Raw genomic sequence first — 14,941 nt, forward strand, 5'->3', positions numbered from 1 at the left:
TGCTAATTAGTTGAGACTTTCTCCCATTTGCCTGGATTGGCACAATGGCCTCCTGTCTGCCCTGACCTCAGCAGCTCCTTAGGTCCGTGCTGTTCTGTTTGGTTCATCCAGGGTTCTGTTCTCACTGCATCATTTCCTAGTTTAATAATCACCGCTTTTGCAAGGCGTAGTGGTGCACACCTTAAATCCCGGCAGCACTCAGGAGGCAGAGGCAGGTGAATCTCTGTGAGTTTGAGGCCAGCCTGGTCTACATAACATAGTGAGTTCCAGGATAGCCAGAGCCATATAGTAAGACCCTCTCTCAAAACCTCCATCCCCAACCTGAATCATCATCACGTTTCTCTTATTGCCTTGTACATGACTGTCCTCCAAGGCATGCAGCTACCATCTTGAGGTCAGCTGCGCCCTCCCTTGCAGAAGGGTCATCCCAGCTGAGCTTGACTATTTTCATCCCCTCCTGGAGGGGTGGGGAGAGTTATAAGACCCTCATCTTAGTGTTCAGTAGCTCACTACCACCTATGTTTGCAACTCCGCCTTAATTCCATGTGGCTGTAGGGAGCAACTGCAGGATCTAGGTCAGGGAAGACTGGGGGTGGGGGGCTCCATTTACCTAGCTGTGACTATGGGAAAGCCCTATCCCCGCTGGCTAAAGGCTTCCTGGCCTTTTAGGAGAGGGACACCCACACCCTTATAGGTCACCCCTCACCTATGCTCTGTAAGAAAGCCCAATAAACTCATGTGCTCACCAAGGCTTTGGTGGAATTGTGCTTGCGTTTGTTGCTAGGATTTGGGAGGAGGAGGAGGAGTAGACTCTGCTCACATCTTGGCCCTGGGAAGGGATTTAGCAACACGCCTGCACATAGAAACTGTTCTTTCTTCTTATTCTTGCTTCCTCCTTCCCGCCTCGGATACTTATGTCACACTGGAGTCTGAGGATCCGGGAGGATCCTTGCCTGAGAGTTGGAACTTTACTACTTGAGGTACGCAAGTCCAAGTATTTCCCCTCCCAGGTTCAGCTCAGATTGCTAACTTACTTTCTTTTGGGGGTGGGGGCAGGTTTGGGGACAGGGTTTCTCTGTGTAGTCCTGGCTGTCCTGAAACTCAGTCTGTAGACCAGGCTGGACTCATTGAGATCCTCCTTCCTCTGCCTCCTAAATGCTGGGATTCAAGGTGTCCGCCACTACCTCCTAGCTGATTGCTAACTTTCCTGTGAAGTCCTCCCAAACCCCACTATGAGAAGCTCGGGCACAGTGAGCCTAGCAAGCCACCCAGTGTATAAAACTGTGGAAGATGCTCACCCTCAGATTGGGTCTGCACTCAGAACCGCTTTTGCAAGGCATAGTGGTGTACACCTTTAATCCCGGCAGCACTCAGGAGGCAGAGGCAGGTGAATCTCTGTGAGTTTGAGGCCAGCCTGGTCTACATAGTGAGTTCCACAACCCCTGAGAGCAGGTGGCTCCTTAAGTTTGTGCCATCTGGAATGGAGAGATGGTTCAGCACTTAAGAGCACTTGCTGCTCTTCCAGATGACCCTAGTTTGTTTCCCAGCACCCATGTCAGGTGGTTCACAATCATCTAGAATTCCAGCTGCAAAGGATCTGACCCCTCTGGCCTCCTCAGATACTTGTATTTACTTGCACATGCCCACATACAAACACATACATAATTAAAAATAATAAAAATGAATCTTCCAAATGACTTTGTGTCCTCTATGCCTTGCCTGCGTCTCCCCAGCCCCAGCTTTGCCCCAGGCCTCTCTAAGCCCCAAGAGCTTGCTTGGCACATCTCCAGAGTGTGTTCTGATCCTATCTCGGCCATGACTGTTGGAACACAAGGTAGTTCTGTTGCCCTCTGCTCTACGCTCCCTCACAGAGGCACCACCCCCTGGCTCTTTTGGGCTCTTTTGGGCTCCTTAATGCCTCTCCCGGTACATTGCCCAGCAGATGTGAGTAGCTAGAACTACATTGGAAGTGCCTGCCCATCAGAAACCCTATTCCAGTGCTTTCAGCAAAAGGGGAATTATTAGGGGCTACCCAGAAGCCCACAGGCGGGGGTCCTACAGCTTAGGAAGAGGACAGCGGGAGCCTCGGGTGCATTGGCTGTTTTGCTCATCATTGTGACCAATACTTGAGGAGCAAAGGCTGACTTTGAGGGTGCAATCCATCACGCCAGGCCCATCACATCGCATCTGAAGTCAGGAAGCAGACAGAAAAATGCTGGTGTTGGCTCATTTTCTCCGTTTTATTTGGTCCAAGCACCTAGCCCATGGGATGGTGCTGTCAACCTTCAGGCCGGGTCAGTCTTCACCCGGGGAACCTCTCTGGAGACACCCCCACAAACATGCCTAGAAAGGTGTCTCCTACAGATTCTAAAGTCCAGTCAAGTTGACAATGACACTTAACCAACACACCAGGGAGCCCTCCCTTCCCCTCCCTCCCTGTGAATTTGCCTCACTCTTGATACTGACAGACTTCCTGTTTCTCAGTTATTTGGGTAGAAAATGGCCTCTGACTGCAGCTCCCAGGCCATCTAAGATGTAGCTAAAGTATAGAAACAGAGAAAGGGAGGGAGGGAGGGAGGAAGGGAGGGAGGGAGGGAGAGAAGGGAGAGAGAGTGAGGCAGAGGGAGAGAGACTGCTTGAGCTTTTTCAATTTCAGTTTCAAAATCTCCATGGAAGGGTCGGATGGGCCACTTTGAGCCACTTTGAGCCAGGAACCTGCTTTTGGACCAGTCGCCTGTGACCAGAAGGCAAGGAAGGAAGGACCAGGATGGTCTTGGGGACCTTGATAGTGTTCATGACCTCATCCCCACAGCTTCATCAAGAAGGTGATTCAGCTCCCAGGTTCTAGTCTCTGTGTCTCAGCCAAACATTCTAAAGTCCTGGGACAGAAAACACATCTTGACCCAGTTCTGACCAGGTGACTACCAGGAACAGGAGCCAAGGAGAGGGAGGTTTTATAATGTAGGGAAGATCAGTAGGGCATTCCATGAATGAGGACAGTTTGCAGAGAAGGCAAACAGGTAAGCTGGTGAGTCATGCCTAAAGGTGACTGTTACGGGGTGTTTGTTGAATAAATTGATGGAATGATCTCATTTTTTTTTCTAGATAGGGTTTCTATTGTGTAGCCCTGGCTGTCCTGGAACTCCTTTGTAGACCAGGCTGGCCTTGAACTCACAGAGATCTAACTGCCTCTGCCTCCCCAGTGCTGGGATCAAAGGCGTGCGCCACCACCGCCACACTATGATCTCATTTTAAAAGGGACAATTCTTCAAAACCATTAGCTAAGTATTATGGGTATTGGAAAACAACTCCACCACACGGAAATAGACCCTGCCTCCAAGATGGAACCTCTCAGCCTCCCTCAAAATCTTCCTTCCACTTCTTGCTCCATTATCTTTCCCAGTTCTACTCCAAGCTGCTGGCAGGGCCAGGGCAATCTTCCTGACTCAGCAGGCTTCTCTATTGCCAGCCATCATTCAATCTGTTTGAAACCAGACATACCCTCTATCATATCCCTTCAGGCAAGAGTCGAGGACATTTTCAGTCCTGAAAACCTTGACTCACCTCTGCCCTCCGCCCTCCGCCCTCTGCCCTCTGAGCCATTCAGCGGTCCCATCAGTTACCAAGCAGTACTGGGGGTACTGGTTTTCCTTTGTTTGCACTGGGCCTTTCCTTTTTGTTTCTGAAAGCTAGCTCCATCCCAGTTCCCACCAGTGAGGAATCTCAGAGCATCTTTCAGTGGCTGACAGGAAGACAGTATGAAAAGTCTTTCTTGGGCACCTATGTTATTAACCCATGCTGACCAGCCATCTCTACTCCGGGAAGTCCCTGGGAAGAATGATACAACCAAACAAAAGAAAACTTAATGCTAAACTGGACACTTGCCACCCAAGGCGCAATGTAGAATAGACTCTGGTCATTTCTGTCTAACCCCCCATCCCCATCCCATCAATGCCCAAACAGGGGTCTTTGTTTAGTTTTTCAAGACAGCATTTCTCCGTGTAGCCCCCTATGTAGACCACACTGGCCTCAAACTCATAAATCCATGCCTCAGTGCTGCTGGGATTAAAGCGTGTGCTTTTTAAAGATAATTTTTATTTCATTTATCTTTTCTTTTTGTGTTCATTGATGTTTTGCTTGCATGTATGTCTGGGTGAGGGTGTCAGATCCCCTGGAACTGGAGCTACAGACAGTTGTGAGCCGCCATGTGAGTGCTGGGAATTGAACCGGGGTCCTCTGGAAGAGCAGCCAGTGCTTTTAACCACTGAGCCATCTCTCCAGCCCCCTTGAATAGGAGTCTTAAAGTTTACTTCTTCTTTTTATTTTTTTTTTTGCCAATAGAAAGTCTTTATTAGCTGACGTGTGACTACACTGGATGTTTGGGATCCCAGTATAGTGTTGAGCCTTTCTCAGTGTGAGATTTTAAGCACAAAAACCATGTTCTGGGTTGACATATTTCAGTTAACAAGACCAGTTAGCCAGAAGTGGAACTACAGAAGCCAAAAATCAAGGTTAGCACATGTAGAGACTTTCCCAGAACTATATTGTATTATTTATTACAATTATTATTAGTATTGTATTATTATGTCTTTGTTTTTGTTTGGCAGGTGGTGCTGTCTACATGCTGAGTTTGATGGCCTGACTGGCACTTCCATCATGGAGTCAGTTGTGCTAAGGTCTGGGGACTTACTAAGGTTCAGGTGGTCTCAGAGTGCTAGGAGAAAGCAGGCGGAACAAGCTGGGGGAGCAAGCAGGTAATCAGCACTCCTCCTTGGCGTCTGCATCGGTTCCTGCCTCCAGATTTCTGGCCTGTTTGAGTTCCTGCCCTGACTTCTTTCAAAGATACACTGTGATGTAGAAATATAAGCTGAAATATACCCTTTCCCCCCAAGTTTTGGTCATGGTGATTTATCAGCAATAGTAACCCTAACTCAGCTGCCTTCTCAGGGTTAACTCGTGTTTGTCTTTCTAGACATAGCTGGGCACCCCCACCCCTCTAGAAAAAAAGCCTCCATGGTTGGCAAGCTGATGCAGTGTCTTCCTGTGGGTTCTCCTGGAGCTCCCCCATGCCTGTCTCCCCACAGCTTACAAGCCAAGTCGTTTTGTGTAGCCACTGTGTTTCTACCGTTCTCTCTTGCTGGACAGAGAGCTTCGATGGCAGATCCTTCCAGTCCAAGCATTTGATCTTCACTAACATTCCCCATGTCAGTACTTGGGCTGAATTATCTGGGTCAGCACTTCATCCTTTGTCAGACGGAGTATTTTTTTTTTTTAAGATTTATTTATTTATTATATATGCAGTGTTCTGCTTGCATGTATCCCTTCAGGCCAGAAGAGGGCACCAGATCTCATTACAGATGGTTGTGAGCCACCATGTGGTTGCTGGGAATTGAACTCAGGACCTTTGGAAGAACAGCAGTGCTCTTAACCTCTGAGCCATCTCTCCAGCCCCATCAGACAGAGTCTTAAAATTTACTTCTTAGCAAGTTAGAGTCACACCAAACAGAGAAACTGGTTTTGACAGAATTGTAACTTGTAGCCTCTGTCCACGACTGGAGGTGTCCAAACCTGTGTAGCCCTAGGATTTGGTGACCATGTAGGTGTGCATGTGCTGCATGACCCCACTGGACTGCCTCTTCAAATGCCAAGGCAGCCCTTGTCGCCTCTCAGGCTGTGCTAAGTAACAGGAGGAAGGCTGACTTTTAATCTCCGAAATGTTCTACCCAGGAGGATGGATCTTACTTCAGTCTCCCAAGTTGAGCAAGATTTTCTTTCTGTTTTGGGGACGTGTATTTGAGGACAGGGAAGTAAAACTTGCTCACAATCTGCCTCTACTTGGAGAGGAGTAATGAGACGTCTCAGAGTTTGATCCCCAGTGAAGATGCACTGTTAACGTCTTAGCCCTGGCTCGACGTGGTCAAAAGCCGTCTGTTAAACGAAGTTAAGCATTAGTCTCAAAGAGGCCATGAGGATCATCTACCTTAACAGAAATGATTGTTTGTGCACAGCACGAGAGGCACACGAAAGGTCAGAAGGCAGCTTTGGGGAGTAGGTTCTCTCCTTCCATAGTGAGGCTAGAAAAGGATGCCACACTAAGTCATCAATGAGGTCAGCAGATCTGATCAGGCAGGTAAGGTGTCTGGGTGGCGGCTTCCAGAAGTTCATTGATAACCCAATCAATAAGCTCAGGAAGAAGGCAAGAGGAACCAGAACTGGATGTGAAGGGCAGAACTGAGAACCTGTTGACACAGGATTTGCATACAAAGGACTTGGTGTGTTCACTGTGGTGACAGAACGGTCTGATATATCTTAACCAAAAATATCTGGCCAAGAGGCAGCCAAGACATTCTCTTGCAAAGGTCAGCCAGGTTGGCTTGGGGGCAATAATTTCAATTTGTTTGGGATGCTGAATGTCATTAAATTTTAGGAATGTACAGATCATGAGAAAGTCAAACCCATATATAGCATTCATCCCGTCATATAAGCCTTAGTAATAAATATTGTGTAATTGGTATTTTAATATTTGTAAAATTAGAAAATTTATAGTAGAAAAATCTGTCAAGTTTCACAAAAGCCTAAGTTAATGCCTTCTGATATTATCTCTTTTGTTTATAGAATGTTGGTCATGGCCCACTAAATTTCTCTTGTGCTTTGTGAGTGGGTGTTAGTTGCCATCTAAAAGCTTTGGTGATGATTAAGAGTGCAGCTCTGAGGTCAGGCTCAGGACTGGTTCCATCTCTTACCATCTGATTTGGGGCAAATAACATCTACATGTTCTGGTTTCTTCATCTGTCAAATGGGAACATAGTAGTACTTATCTAATGGGCTGCATCTGAGAATGAAATGAGAAGGGGAATAATGTATGGGCTGGGGAATATTGCTCAGTTGCTAAGAGCTCTTGCCTCCTGTGCATGGAGTCCTGGGTTCGATCCCCAGCACACATTAACCAGACATGGTAGCACAGGCCTGTAATTCCAGCACTTGGTGGGGGCAGAAGGCTTAGGGGTTGAAGGTCATCTTCAGCTACATGATGAAGGCTAGCCTGGGCTACTTGAGGTCCAGTATAAATAAACAGAGAAGGGAGATAATGTAGATGTAGGTGGGAAGTCCTGGGTGTGATGAGGAAAGGGCGAAGCACCCAGCCTTGGGGAATGAGGGAAGAAAGAAATGTTGAGACTAAAAGAGTAACAAGTTATTTTGATGAATTTTTAAGTTCTGAGCAAAAGGAGCAGTGTTTGCAGAAGTTGCAAAATGTCAGAATTCCTAGATTTACATGACCAAGGCTTCCCAGTTCTTCTACAGTCTGAGAGAGATGTGGCAGATGAGGTCAGAGATGGCACCACTGGTGAGGTCATCAAAGTCCTCAAAGCCACCTTCAAGAATGTTAGACATTAGCCTAGGAGTAATGGGATCTAATTAAACATCGCAAGCAGGGAACTAACATGATTTGCTTTAAAAACAAAACAAAACAAAAAGCCGCTCAAGTTGAAGTGTGCAGAATGGACTAGAGGGGGCAAGTCTAGTGGCAGGGAGACCAAGAGGTGTCTAAGTGCAGCATCTCCATAAGAAAGCAGCCTCAGCCACGGTAAGAAATGACAGGCAACAACAGCTTGAAAGATTTCTCTGGATAGCCAGGCACAGGGGACAACATGCCTTTAATTCTGGCACCTGGGCGACACAGGCAAAATCTCTGACTTGGAGGTCAGCCTGGTCTTTATATCGAGTTTCAGGCCATCCAGGGCTACATAGTTGAGACCCTGTCTCAAAAATAAAGAAGATTGCACTGAGTATATAAGGTTGAGGCAAAGGAGGAGTACAGATTGTTCCTACAGCGATGGGTGGTATCCTCAACACCGTTTTAGAAAACATTAAGGAAAAAAGACATTCAAGTTTTTTTGTTTGTTTTTGTTTTTTCGAGACAGGGTTTCTCTGTGTAGCTTTGGAGCCTGTCCTGGATCTCGCTCTGTAGACCAGGCTGGCCTTGAACTCACAAAGATCTACCTGGCTCTGCCTCTCCAGTGCTGGGATCAAAGGCATGGGCCCCCACTGCCCGGCGGCATTCAAGTTTTGAAGAAAACATGTTAGTAAAAATTAATGCTTCCTTATTTGTTAAGCTGTTTTCTGACACCCTCTGGGGTATTTCATAATTATCTAGGGTGCATCAAACTTTCCAGGAAGTATTAAAAATGTACGTTCTCGGGGCAACACGCTAAAATTCTAGGTTTCAGTTGGAGCTCAGAATCGGTGATTCTGATGCCTGAATACTAACAAAACCAACCCAAACTACCCCTCATGTCTCCAACCTCAATTACTTCCCGCTTGTCTACGCCTCATTTGTTAGGCGTGCAACTAGGAGCCCCTAATGCTTCATGTAAGCTCCAAGAATGCAAGGGCAAGAACTTAATTTTTTACTTTTCTTAAATAGGGCCTTGGTTTGCTAACAGGTGCACTTCGGAGCACCCACAACACCACCCAGTACCGAAAGGACCCCTTAGAAATGCTCATCTAATAACGAGAGGACAAATTACCATATTGCTTTGTACTAAACTTTGTCGCTGCAAGGTCTGGTGAGGGCTTTGAAATAGGGAAGCAAATGTCCTTTCAGAGAGGGGTCGAGGCTGCGACCCAGGCCGCACGGAGGAAAAAAAAAATGTGGGGGAGCCCCTTTGGAGCGGAGGTCCCAGTTCCCCGCGCCGGGGACTGAGCGGAGGTCCCCTTCGGGTTAGCAACCATTTTGGGCCGCAGGAGCCACTCGGCCGCCGCGTCCACGGTTTGCTCATCCAGTTGCCCTCCTGGTCCCGGCCCCAGCTAACGCTGCACAGCGGCACGAGAGGCCGCCCGGGCCGGCCCGGGGGCTGCGAGGGCACCGCCGAAAGCCCCCTCCCCGGGGCCGCCGGAGCCGCGGTGGGATCGCCATCATGGCGGTCTCCGGGCGGGGAAGCTGAGCCGTGCGTCGCGTGCGTGCCTCCTCCCTCCCCTCCCCCTCCTCGGCGGCGGCGGCGGCGGCAGAGGCGGCAGCGCTCGCCATTGCCGCTGGTGGCAGGAGGCTGCGAGGAGCCGGCGCGGTCGCAGTCTCCACGGCGCAGGCCCACGGTAGCGCAGCCGCTCTGAGGTGAGTGCCCTACCGCGCAATCTCCAGCTATTTCAGCCCCGGCGCAGCCGCAACACGCCGCCCGCCCGCCGGCCGGCCGGCCCGCCCCGCAGCCGGCACCCTGCCGCCCCCGGCTCGGGGCCTGGGCCCCCGCCGGATTCGGCCTGCCTGGGGCGGGGGGCCCGGGCCCGGCCCAGCCAAACCGCCACCCCGAGGATGCGCAGGCCGCACTAGGCCCCAGGCGTCCTGGCGGGCTCGAGAGGGAGGCGGCTGCCCTCCCGAGAGCCCCAGGGTTCCGGCCTCCCCTGCCGCCTCGGGTTCTCCGGGCCGCGGCCTTCTCCGCGCCGTGGAACCCCGGGCCTGGCCTTCCCCCACGGGCTCGGGAGCGGGCGGCCCGGGAGAGCGCGCCGGGCCCGGGAGCGGGAGGTGGGTGGGCTGCGCGGGACCGGAGCGGCGGCTCGGCGCTCGCCCCCTCGGCTCTTCCCGGGTCTCGTCCGCCGGCAGCGCGGCACGGCCGGGCGGGGCGCGGGAGCGGCTGTCTCTGGCGGGAGAGGAGGCTGGTGGCTCGGCCGGGCGACCTCCGAAGCTTCCCTCCCGCCGGGGTGGCGTGGGCTTGGTTACCCAGGTGGACCGGGGGGCGCTGAATATGGCGCGCTGCCCACCTTCTTGCAAGTTGCGATGAGGCGCCTAGGCGGCAGTTCGAGGAGGAGGGCGCAAAGTCCTTTTGTACGCAGGAATAAGGAGCGACATTGTGTTTTTCCTCTCCGGCGGAGATGCCCACCGAGGGGTCTGGGTTCTCCCCGGGCCTGGCGTGGTGGTCTCTGGGGTCGGGGAGGGGGGAGGTGGCGCACCCCTCAGAACCGAACCTTCGCCTCCTTTAAAACGGGGTCTGGGGTGGTCTTGTGCTCGGTACTGTCCCACATCCCAGGCTTTCGTGGATTCAGGGCTTTGCCATTGCATGTTTTGTAGTGATGTCCATTGCGTCTCTCACCTGTTGTCATTGCTGCTGGTCCCAAACGTGGTACGGTGCACCTGACTGCCCACCGGAACTTGAAATTGTTCAAATACTTAGTGTTGTTAGGGCTTCAAAGGATATCTGCTCCGACCAGTTGGAGGAGCTGTTAACAGTTCGTCCCATCTTCCCAGCCATTAAAATATCGTGTACTAATTGTTTACGTTAGAGTTGGTATCGGTTGGGCCGAATTCTTTCAGTAGGCAGAGCAAAATTCACATTTTACTGAGTGTTTAAACGATGTTTATTGGGTGAAAGTTAGTGGGAGTGAACCTGTCAGTTGGGACAGTGCTCTGTAGGAGAATGGGTACAGCTTTTGTCCTGGGGGGAGTGGTCCTTTTCCCTCTTAAATTCTTTTTCCTTTGGTCTTGAACAGTAAGTTGTTGGATTGTTCCTCACTCAAGGAAAGAGAAGAGGGTAACATTAGAGATGCTTTTTTATAGGTGTGTTGGTTTGGGTTTTTTCATTCAGTTGTGTCCCGACTCCCTAACATTGTTTGAAAGTTCTTGACAAGTTACCCTATAAGGTAGTAAAAATACGGTTAGTTATGAGCACGAAAGGAAATATATAGTCATCATGTGTATTTACTTTTAATTTGGGTGCTGAATTGTGTGCAGATTTTTTGGGGGTGTCAGAGGGCTTCTTTATTTTTTCTTCCTCTTTTTTGGGGGGGCTGTTCTGTGGGATCTAACCCATGGCATTGGACGTGCAAAAAAACAGTTGCTGCTGACCTACACTGGCAGCCTTATTTAGTCCTGTCGTCGTGTCCCCCCCCCCCCCCCCCCCCCCCCCCCGTTTTCCTGATAGGAGTTAGACTTGCTTTCAGTTGGGTACCTGACCCAAACAAAAATAAAACAATAATCAGATTAAGAGTCTTTTAGCCCACCTTATTTAAAGTCTCTTGATTTCCGTTATCTCAAACTCAACATACAGAAGGGAAAATGACTTTTTGCCTAGTAGTGAGTGGTTCATAGTCTCATTTAGCCACAATTAGCCAACTGAAGCTAGGTGTTTTCACAAAAATACTGTTAAGGGAAACTACAGGATTATAGAAGGGATTTCAGGTTTCCCTCAACATTCCTATATATTTCAGTGGAAACCAAGGTTGTGGCTTTTTTTTTTTTTTTAAGGCATAATTACACACCCGTTGCTAATTTAGTTAGGGAGTTGAAGGCCATTTAAATCGTTGCATGATTTAAGGGCATAAGTTGTTATTGCTGGTAATCTATAGGTTTGACCAGACTCTGGGTTGTCTAGACAAAGCTTTTTATGTGAAACAACTTCGGGCAGGTGACTTTTAAGGGAAAATTAAGGTTCTTTTGGTTTAGAATTGTGTGTGTGTGTGTGTGTGTGTGTGTGTGTGTGTGTGTGTGTGTGTAATATATATATATATATATATATGTTACTATGTATCTTGGTTGTCCTGGAACCTGCTGTAGAGATCAGGCTGGCCTCAAAGGATCTGCCTGCTTCTATCTCACCAGTGCTAGGGTTAAAGGCATGCACCACCATGCCCAGCTGACATTTTTATATCTTTTTTTTTTTTTTTGCAATAAGACATTCTGTAAATGTTTGTTGGAATAATAGTGATGATGAACAACAATGATTGAAGTTGGATTTTGTTTCAGTACAAAAAAATCAGCATAGAAAGTCATGTTGACTTATTTTTGTTTGGGTTGGGGAGAGAGAAACTTATCGTCAGTCTTTAGAAAGGACAGTCTCCAGAAAGTTAACCTGTCAAGTCTGTCAGGTCCTGAACAAGTGCAGTGAGTGCACCGTGCTGAAACACACTTGCTCATCTACTCAGTTGGAGACCGAGGGGGACTCTGTGTGCTGCTGAGATGTCCCATCTCTCCAGAAAATAAGATCTTTTACTCACTTACTCTGGGACTGTGTATGGTGTTCATATTATACACACACATATATAATTTGAAAATCAATCTCATAAACACCAATCTGTAGTCTTGTGAAAGGCATTTAAGGAAATGTTCTGTTATAGAATGTTAGTTGTTTGTACTTTCATGTTTTCATTAAACTGTAAGAGCATTTTTTCAGCCCAAGCTTACCAAATACAACTTTTCCACCATCCCTTAGTAAAATAGCAGTTAAAAAGGCACATTTGTGTTTCTTTTAGAATATGTTGTTTGGGGCCTGGTGGTATAGATCACTGGTAGAGCGAGTGCTTAACTGGAGCAGGGCATTGGGTTCAATCTCTAGCCCCCCTAAAAATTGTTTAGACCAAGTGTAGTGGTTTTTTTGTGGCTTGTATATTACGTATCATGGTTTCTTACTTTCTTAAATTTTTTTTTTTTCTTAAATCTTTTTATACGTGTGAGTGTTTGGTCTGTGTATGTCTGCACTGCTTGCAGGCCTGGTGCTGGAGGAGGCTAGAAGAGGGTATCACATCCCGGAGCTGGAGTTGCAGGTAGTTGTGAGCTGGCGTTCGGTACTGGGAACCAGACTTGGGTCCCTGGAAGAGCAGTACATACTCAGTACAGACTGCTGAGTCACCTCTTCAGACCCCTGTTTTAATTTTTTAGTATGTGTCTGTGTGTTTGATGTATTCTGTGTTTATATATGAGGATGTACACGTTAGTTCAAGTGCCTGTGGAGTCCAAAAGAGGGCATCATCCCCTGGAGCTGAAGTTACAGGTGGTAGTGACCTACCCAGCTAGAGTGCTGTGGTCCTCTGAAAGAGCAGGCCGTACTCTTAACCACTGAGCCATCTCCAGCCTGGGTTTTTTGTTTTTTGTTTTTTTTTTAAAGATAAGAATTTGGAATTTGTGTATCCTTGGCTGGCCTAGAACTTGCTGTTTAGCTAGGGTTGACATTGAACTTTTAATCCTTCTGCCACCACCTTCTAATGCTGGGATTAAAGGTGTGTGCTTTCTTGCATGGTAGGCAAGCACTTTCAATATTTGAGCTACATCCTAGCCATTGAGTAATACTTACCCATCCTTATTCAAAGGAGAAGAGGAGGTTGAAAGAGAAGTAGTAAAAGGAATTGAAACAAACCAATTACAGGCATTTTCAGACCACAACTACACTAAACTTTGGAAACTTTTAATCTTGGAGCAACAGGAATGTTTTGAATATGGAACATTCAAAACAACAGGAATTTGTGATATGGTGAAAACTTGGAAAGGGACTTTTTAACTGCTTAAAGAAAGCAAATGGAATATATATATATATATATATATATATATATATATATATATATATTAGTTATAGTCTTGGATTGTAACCCTCCCCCATACAGCAGAAGCAGGTTAATGTGTTTCAGCCTCTCCTCAATTTACTTTAGTTATCAAGACATCAGAGGCTTCATTATGTGGTCCCTGTGCCTAAACTGTCCTAATGTGTTCACATTTACATGACATTAAACCACTTTTGAACTGAAGAAAAAACAAAAATGTAACTTTTTGGAGATACTCAAACACATTGTGGCTGACCTGCTGCATGATTCCCTTAAGACAAGACTGTATTGTACGCTCATCATGGTCCCTCAGAAGATCACCGTGACTGAAGGGGTCTCCTGAAGCCCAGACTACATGGTCTGTTTTGCTTAGCACCAAGTAGTGTGCTTAAAACTCCACCTCTTACCACAGTATCATATAATTTCTTGAGGTAGCCTAAGCCTTACCTACTAAGGGTGTGTATTTGCGGGTGTGCACATGTGTGGTTAGAATGATCACTGTGATTTGGAGGGGTGTAAATATTTTTTCAAAGAAGCTGCAGGAGCTGTTCTTTGTATGGGTCACTGTTTGGTGATTGCAGCTACTTGTGGGAATCGTATTGCTTAGCGTATAGGTAAATGTAGTTCAGGCTTGGGCCGGAATTATTTTTTAAATCCAGTCTAACTGATCTCCTTGGTTTCAGATGTGCAGTTTGGCTGATAATCTTGAGATCTTTTTAAGTGGTGCCTGTTGGATAAACTACCCTGGACCCTTTCCAGAATGTTTTTGAAGAGTGAGCTTTGTATGCATATATGTTAAGACTATTTTTTAAAGTGCCTGCCTTTTACTGTTGGCAGTTGGAAGCTTTTTGGAACTGAGGAGAGTGCTGCTGCTGCTGCTCCTGAATGTTAATGTCAGGCTGGCAGCTAACCTACAAAGAGCAGGAGGAAGTGAAGAAACGTCTCTGTGAAACATTGCTTAAAGCTGTTTAAGCTTGGACTAGAGATGGCAAGCAGGAAACAGAGCTGATTCTTGTTTTATGTTTAAAAGAGAGGCATCCCCTCCATTGAGAATTAAACTCCTTAAGAGTGTCCTCACTTAAGAGTTTTGCCATTGTTGAACATTTACAGGCAGTCTGTGTTTTAGGCCCATTTGAGGTACCAGAGTCACAAACCTTGGGCCAGGAGGGGAAAGATGAGCTCAACTCTTCTATAATTTGTCGAAACTAAAATGGGGTAAAGAAAGTGATGTGGGAAGAGGAAGGAATTGTTTGGGGGACTATGACACAGGGAGAACAGAAATTAGGGAAGATTTTATGTGTATTAAATAGAGGTTTGAGAAGGATTAGGCTAGAGGGAGGCTAACAGCAGTGCGACCTGAGAACTAGCGAGTAGATTTTACTTGTACTTGAAGAGTGTAGAAGATGAAATTTCCACTTGGAAATTTGATTGGGGGAGTTTGGGAGGTTGGTAATCTCTACTCCCAGAGTAGAGTATGGATTTCTGTAGGCATCAGGGGGCCATAATGAGGCTTCAGCAGAGAGGGCGTTCTGGTTTTAACTTTGTATTGGTGCTGAGTCCAGGCCCTTGGACCGGTCAGGCAAGCATCGTACCACTCAGCAACATCCCTAGCAATCACTCTGTTTGTTTGTTTGTTTTTTAA

At 47.5% G+C, this 14,941-nt stretch overlaps 1 protein-coding gene across 5 annotated transcripts in view; it reads left to right on the top strand.

Annotated features, from left to right (window-relative positions):
• Positions 1 to 9,000: 9,000 nt before the first annotated feature.
• Positions 9,001 to 14,941, top strand: part of Nrf1 (nuclear respiratory factor 1) — a 116,791-nt gene continuing 110,850 nt past the window's right edge. For 4 of the 5 annotated variants that reach the window (XM_052722282.1, XM_052722284.1, XM_052722275.1 and 1 more), the window contains exon 1: positions 9,001 to 9,112. The gene's annotated coding sequence lies outside the window, so the exon portion shown is untranslated. The remainder of the gene's footprint in view (positions 9,113 to 14,941) is intronic. The other variant, XM_052722277.1, reaches the window with a different exon arrangement.

The sequence above is a fragment of the Peromyscus californicus genome, unplaced genomic scaffold (assembly GCF_007827085.1).
Source record: "Peromyscus californicus insignis strain IS unplaced genomic scaffold, ASM782708v3 Scaffold_6__1_contigs__length_162567912, whole genome shotgun sequence".
In the NCBI taxonomy this organism is placed as follows: Eukaryota; Metazoa; Chordata; class Mammalia; order Rodentia; family Cricetidae; genus Peromyscus; species Peromyscus californicus.